This window comes from Callospermophilus lateralis, chromosome 5 (genome assembly GCF_048772815.1).
Source record: "Callospermophilus lateralis isolate mCalLat2 chromosome 5, mCalLat2.hap1, whole genome shotgun sequence".
Classification (NCBI taxonomy): Eukaryota; Metazoa; Chordata; class Mammalia; order Rodentia; family Sciuridae; genus Callospermophilus; species Callospermophilus lateralis.
The window spans coordinates 149,716,441-149,723,043 of NC_135309.1; the positions used below are offsets into that span (position 1 = coordinate 149,716,441).

The 6,603-nt window shown below is 36.5% G+C and overlaps 1 non-coding gene across 1 annotated transcript; it reads right to left on the reverse strand.

Annotated features, from left to right (window-relative positions):
* Window positions 1-4,220: 4,220 nt before the first annotated feature.
* LOC143400646 (U6 spliceosomal RNA) lies at window positions 4,221-4,323 on the reverse strand. The gene has a single exon (XR_013091542.1). It is a non-coding gene; the product is annotated as a U6 spliceosomal RNA (small nuclear RNA).
* Window positions 4,324-6,603: the final 2,280 nt, after the last annotated feature.

Consider the following 6,603-nt stretch of genomic DNA (forward strand, 5'->3'; position numbering starts at 1 on the left):
AAAGGTATTATTTGTTTCAGGTAAAATTTCAGAGCTGAAAACAAAAATGAAATAACATTTTAAAAATAATTTGTTTAATGTGAATGGTTTAACAGTGGTTTTTTTCATGAAAAGAGAAAAATCTCATTGAAAAAAATATTCTTTTATTTCACAAGGTACATGAATTGCTGAGAAAACTGATTTTAGAATGCTCTTAAGAATTAGCTCTTGATTCAATCAAAAAAGAAATTTGAAAACAGAGAAGCATGCTTACTTAACTCATGTTCTCCCACTTAGATCACAGACCCTTTTATATAATGTAATTCAGCAAAGGGTTCTAGAAACACTGTAGTTATCATGATCATCATCACCATCACTACCCTCGTGTAACTGACCATAAGGTGGGCATAACATGGTAGGATCCTGGGATTTCCAACAGGTTAACTCTAAAGAACAAGGGTTTAAGCTGTGCATGGTGATGCACATGTATGATCCAGCAGCTTGGGAAGCTGAAGCAGAAGAATTGCAAGTTCAAAGCCAGCCTCAGCAACTTAGCAAGGGGCTTTCTCAAAAAGGGCTGGGGAGATAGCTCAGTGGTAAAGTACCACTGGATTCAATTCCAAGTGCCAAAATATAAAATACTACTACTACTACTAATATTAATAATAATAATAATGTAATGTCAAATACAGTCCCCCAAAAAATACAAGAAAAGATCTGACAAAAGATCAAAGCTAGAGTCAGGGACCAGGTGTCTAATCTAAATGTAGTAAAAGTAAATGAAGGAAGTACAGCTGACCCCAGGTCCTCTTTCTTGACTTTTGAACCACGGCTGTTATCATCAATTATAACAGGATATAAAGTACTCATGATTAAATATATTGACATTTTAGAGATCAAAAGGAAAGGACACTGATGGTAAAAGTAGTGTCACAATGGGAGAAAAATGAGAAACGGTCATAGAAAAAAGAACTGGAGTGGGAATTAAAGTATTCATTCTTCCAAACCAAGCTTTTGGAATGTGGTAATAAACAGAGAAGACACTGGGCTCAGGAGGTTTTAGCAACGTGCCCAACATTACTCAGTCAGGAACGGTGAGGCGCAAGTGAATGCCAAGGGCAATTGACACAAAGGCTATTTTACTGCACATGTCAATGATCAGCAAGTGGAACCTCGTGTTACCATCGCTTACGACTTTTTGAAAAAGTTCCTCTGTCTGGCATCACTAATGGTCAATTGAACATCAGACTCTAAGAGGGTCAAACCTCAGTACATGTGGCGAGCTCCCCATATAATTATAATGTGTAGCCAAGGTTCAAAACACATGGTAATAGAAGGCTATCTAAATGCCACAAGTTAAGGCCAGTGGAAAGGCCACCTGTTATATTTCTGAAGACTCATTGCCAGAGTTTCTGTAGCAGCCAAAACAAATATTTTTGGCCAGAAGCATATGGCAGATGATTACTTTCAGCATGTTTACAGCTAATTCGTACTCCAAAAAGGAGGTTGAAAAACAACGATAAGTGGATATAATTTCCTGATAAAGACTGAGGATTGCTTAGATATTTCCTATAGGAAAGCTAATTGAGGCCTAAGAATTCATTCAAAAGGCCACTGTAAAATAGATAAATAAATAAATAAACAGAGCTTAAGACCTGCACTTTTGCTTTGCAAAAAGTGTGTGTGTGTGGGGGGGTGCTTTTCAAAATATTCCAGTATCTAAAACTTTAAGAAAAGTAGAGAACAAAATCAAGAGAAAGATCAAGCTGAAGGCTCATAACTAGCATACAGAGTTGATTTAAAGATTAGGAGTAGAAAATAATCACAGAGAAGACAGCTACCATTGACACTTAACTACTGCCAGAGACTCTCTGGCAGGAAAGTTATAGAAAACAGGAGAATGTAGGGACTGGAAGCTAACAGAGGACATTTTTCCAGAAGTGGACAGAGCTCTGTTCAAACACAGCTGAGAAATCAGATATCACTGTGACTGGTGACATTTTTACTGCACACTTCATTCTAAATGCAGTTATACTTCATTTGTGCTCTACCAGATTTACATCTGGTATCATGTTTGATGACCAAATAAATTGGAAATTCAATTTCATATCGGTTCTACAACCTGTAACTTTTGCCTAGCATGTGGGAGGCCCTAGGTTCAATTCCCAGCTGAAGGAATGAAGGAAGGAAGCTAAATCTCTGTTCTTTGAGGGTGGGTGGTAAAATAAGAATTAATAATAATAATAGTAGTAAACTTCAGAACATGGTGCTGCATACCTGTAATCCCAGATATTCAGGAAGCTGAGGTAGGAGTATGGCAAGTTTGAAGCTAGCCTGGGCAACATAATGAAACCCTGTCTCAAAATTTAAAAAAATAAGTAAATAAAAATGGCTGGGAATATAACTCAATGGTAGAGGGCTTGACAACCATGTGGAAAGCCCTTGGGTTCAAATCCCCCGTGTTAAAAAATAGAGACAAAAAGAATTTTTTAAAACTAGAAAGGGGAAAAACTCATATGTAAACTTTAAAAAAAATTGTTTTATAATTTTGAAAATAAATAAGCAGTCTACTCAAAACAAGCACAAAGGAAAAAAGCGTCACACTGATAAGTGTAAATCAAAGGGACACAGGAGCCACCTGAAAGAGCTCACAAAGGCCAATGGCTGGAACAATTTGAGCAAAAAAATATATTAGTAGTAGATCATGATACAAAGAATAAAGTAAATACATGAGTCCACACTGATACAAAGTAAGGATTGAATAAATAAATAAATGCAAAAGATGAGCTAAATCCTCTGTGAAAACCTCCAAACAATTTTTGTAAATATTCCATGTTCAAAGAGCAGGAAGCATGACTCCTCACTCTTTGAGTTTGGGCCACACCTAGTGATTTCCCAACCAAGAACACTGCGAGGAAAGGAGCAGGGGAAGAAAAGTGTCTCAGTGGAGAGACCTAACAAATGGTACCTCAAGGACGTGATCAAGGTCAGCATTGATGGGGAAAATCATGTTGGTACTAAGTGCTGTTGGCAGATAATAAAAGTGTCACTTTATTTTCATGCTCTTCTTCCTCAATTCCCCAAATGGTGAGGAAAAATATCATACAATCCAACACAGGCCTTCCTACAAAATACCTGATCATGTTCCTAAAAACTGTCAAAGTGGTCAGAAGCAAAGTCTAAGACCTTCACAACCAAGAGAAGCCTCGGAAGACATGACAACTAAATGCAATGTGGTGTGGTGGATGAGATCCCAGAATTCAAGGACATTAAGGGAAAACTATGAAAATTAGAATAGTTCATGGATATTAGTTAATTAATTATGACCAATATACCATATTAAGGTAAGATGTTAATAAGAGGGGGAACTAGATGCAGGGTTTATTGATATTATCTGTACCGACACTTCTCAATTTTTCTATAAATTTAAAATTACTCTTTAAAAATCCATTTTTTTAAATGGCAATGTATTAAAGGATCATTTAGATACATTAGTTGAATGATGACATAATAAATATAAGCCATTCTTTTTCTTTTACTAGTACATGAGAGTTATACAGAATAATTGGATTCATTTTGTCGAGATCATGCATGCATGGAATATGATTTACTCCATTTCATTTTCTGGTACCCACCCCTTTCACTCTCCTCCTCCCTCTCTCTCTTCTCCTTCTTCTGCTCCACCGATTTCCTTTTGCTCTTTTACTTATTTATATTTGACCAGTGCTTTATAGATATACATAAAGGTAGAATTCACTGTGGTATATTTATACATGCACATAGTGTGCTTTTATTAGATTCATTCCACATTTCCTCCCCTTTTCTGTTCTTCCTTCCTCCCTGTCAACCTCCTTCTTCTACTACACTGATCTTCCCTCTATCTTTATGATATCAGATCCCACCCCCTTTTCCCCTCATTTTGCTCTAGCTTTCACATATGAGAGAAAATATTTGACCATTAATTTTCTGAATCTGGCTTATTCCACTTGGCATGATGTTCTCCATTTTCATCCATTTACTAGTAAATGCCAAAATTTTATTCTTCTTTATGATTGAGTAAAACTGCATTGTGTATGTATACCACAGTTTCTTTGTCCATTCATCTATTGAAAGGCAACTGGACTGGTTCCATTATTTGGTTATTGTGAATTGTGCTGCTATAAACATTGATGTGGCTGTATCACTATGGTATGATGATTATAGTTCTTTTGGATAAATACCAAGAAATGAGACAGCTAGGTAAAAATATGGAATGTTTAATAAATTTGTATGTTATTCTTGCACAGCAACCATGCTAGTCTTCTCTGTGTTGTTCCAATTTTAGTATGTATGCTGCCAAAGCAAGAACAATACCAGTCATTTTCATAGAGAGAATACCAATTTGTATATCACAATGCAATAATAATCAATGACATCCTCCACTAAATATTTCAGAATTATTCTCTTATTTATGCTCACCACATCTCTAAGAAAAATGCAAAGAGAGAAAAACACTAGAGGATTGCATTTAAATTGAAAAGAAAAAGCAATAGTAAAGTGCACAATATATCATTTGAATCAAAATACACCCTAAACAAATAAAGCAAAGACCATAGAAAACACACCAAATGAGTCAGGTATGGTGGAGCATGACTGTAATCTCAGCAGCTCTGCAGCCTGAGGCAGGAGAATAAAAAGTTCAAGATGAGCCTCAACAATTTAGCAAGACCCTAAGCAACTTAGTGAAACCCTGTCTCAAAATAAAAAATAAAAAGGGCTGGGTATGTTGCTCAGTGGTTAGGCACCCCTGGGTTCAATCCCTGAATGAAAGAAAGAAAGGATGGATGGATGGATGGACTGACAGGCAAACAAACAAAACAAAGGAAGGGAGGGAAGGAGGGAAGAGGGAGAAAAGGGGGAGGAAGAAGAGAAGGAAGGAAGGAAGGAAGGAAGGAAGGAAGGAAGGAAGGAAGGAAGGAAGGAAAGAAGGAAGGAAGGAAAGAAAAAATGTAAGTGATGGAACAGATGTATTTCTTGGTATCTATAAGGCAACTAGGATGACTTCTCACTCTACCTACTTGGTGAAATATGCTTCTTTGTAGAACATTCTCATTTTCTGACCTCTCCATGCCTACAAATTTTGTGTATGAATATAATGGGTCTTATTTCTTAAGTCACCTTAACAGAAGCTTCCCAAGCCTGAAAAAAGAAATTCAAACAAGTTTCATAAAATTGAATATGCATGCCTTATACATTGAGCTGTATGTTTTATAAAATTAAAAGGTTGAGATTTGGGCTGGGGATGTGGCTCAAGCGGTAGCGTGCTCGCCTGGCATGCGTGCGGCCCGGGTTCGATCCTCAGCACCACATACAAACAAAGATGTTGTGTCCGCCAATAACTAAATAATAAATATTAAAAATTCTCTCACTCTCTCTTTAAAAAAAAAGGTTGAGATTTTACATAGTGAAATTCATATGTCTTAGTGAGCTCTATTTCTGATGATTAATGTGTATATATCTAGAAGTCTGAAAAATAAAAATTCCAAAATTATAATAACCTCTGGACAGCTGAAGAGTTAAAATTAGAGAAAATGTCTCACTAAAGAAACACAATCCAAATTCTCTTCTCAATTAACTCATTTTAGATTATGTCAGCAAAGCATCTGAAATCCACATTGGTGCCCAGTGCCCGGCTGTGTTTCTGGTGTGGGGGGTGATGAAGCAGTAGATCAGGCTTATGTGAAGATGACTCTGTTCTCTTCTCCAGCATGACAGATACAGGGCTCTTTGCCTCTCCTCTTCTCCTGCATCAGCACAGGAGGAGACAAAAACTCCACTAACATCTATCTTTTGCTTAATTTTGCAATACAAGAGAATTACCTATATTCCACATCCTAAAACATCATTTTAGTTCACTGGAATTTTAATGACCTTTTGAATCTAAGCCTGAAAACTTGTTTGAATCTTATAGGCTCAAATGTTTAGACAACTAAATTTATGGTCTGGCTTGGGTATGTATAACATTGAATATATTTTCTTATGTATTTCTCTTTTGGTTTGTTCTAAAACTAATATACTACATTATCCTTTCTGAAGCACAAGACTAAACTTTACAAATCATCCTACCCACCTCCCTTGACTCTTTAGACTTAATTTCTCTCTGCTCCTTCACCTATTCTCAACTATGCCACTTGCCCAGAGCAAGTTCAAGGTGGGATTTTAGGTACTCTAAGAAAAATTATGTTCCCATCTACCTTCTTCTACCAGATTCATGCTAATTACTGATGCCTGTAACTTATTTGAGAAACAAAGCCTCCCAGAGCTTTTGTATTTTAATTAGGAAAAAAAATATTCAAGACACCCTTAATAGGTGTATAGTTATTTACATTTGCCCATAAGTATTACTATCAGCAGCCCTTTTCACAAAGGAAAGCTTTAATAAGAGAATAGTGCAATTAGAAGGAAGCATCAAGAAATGTGGAAAAGGGGAACAGCAAGATAAGCCAAAGCCTGTCTCACAATTTTGCATAAATTTCAACAATTCACTTAATCCTAGTATTGGAACTTCCAATTCCTTGGCTTCCCATTGTCACACAGGAATGACAATAAGTGCCTATCATCCGTGTATTGGCTATGTGGCACAGA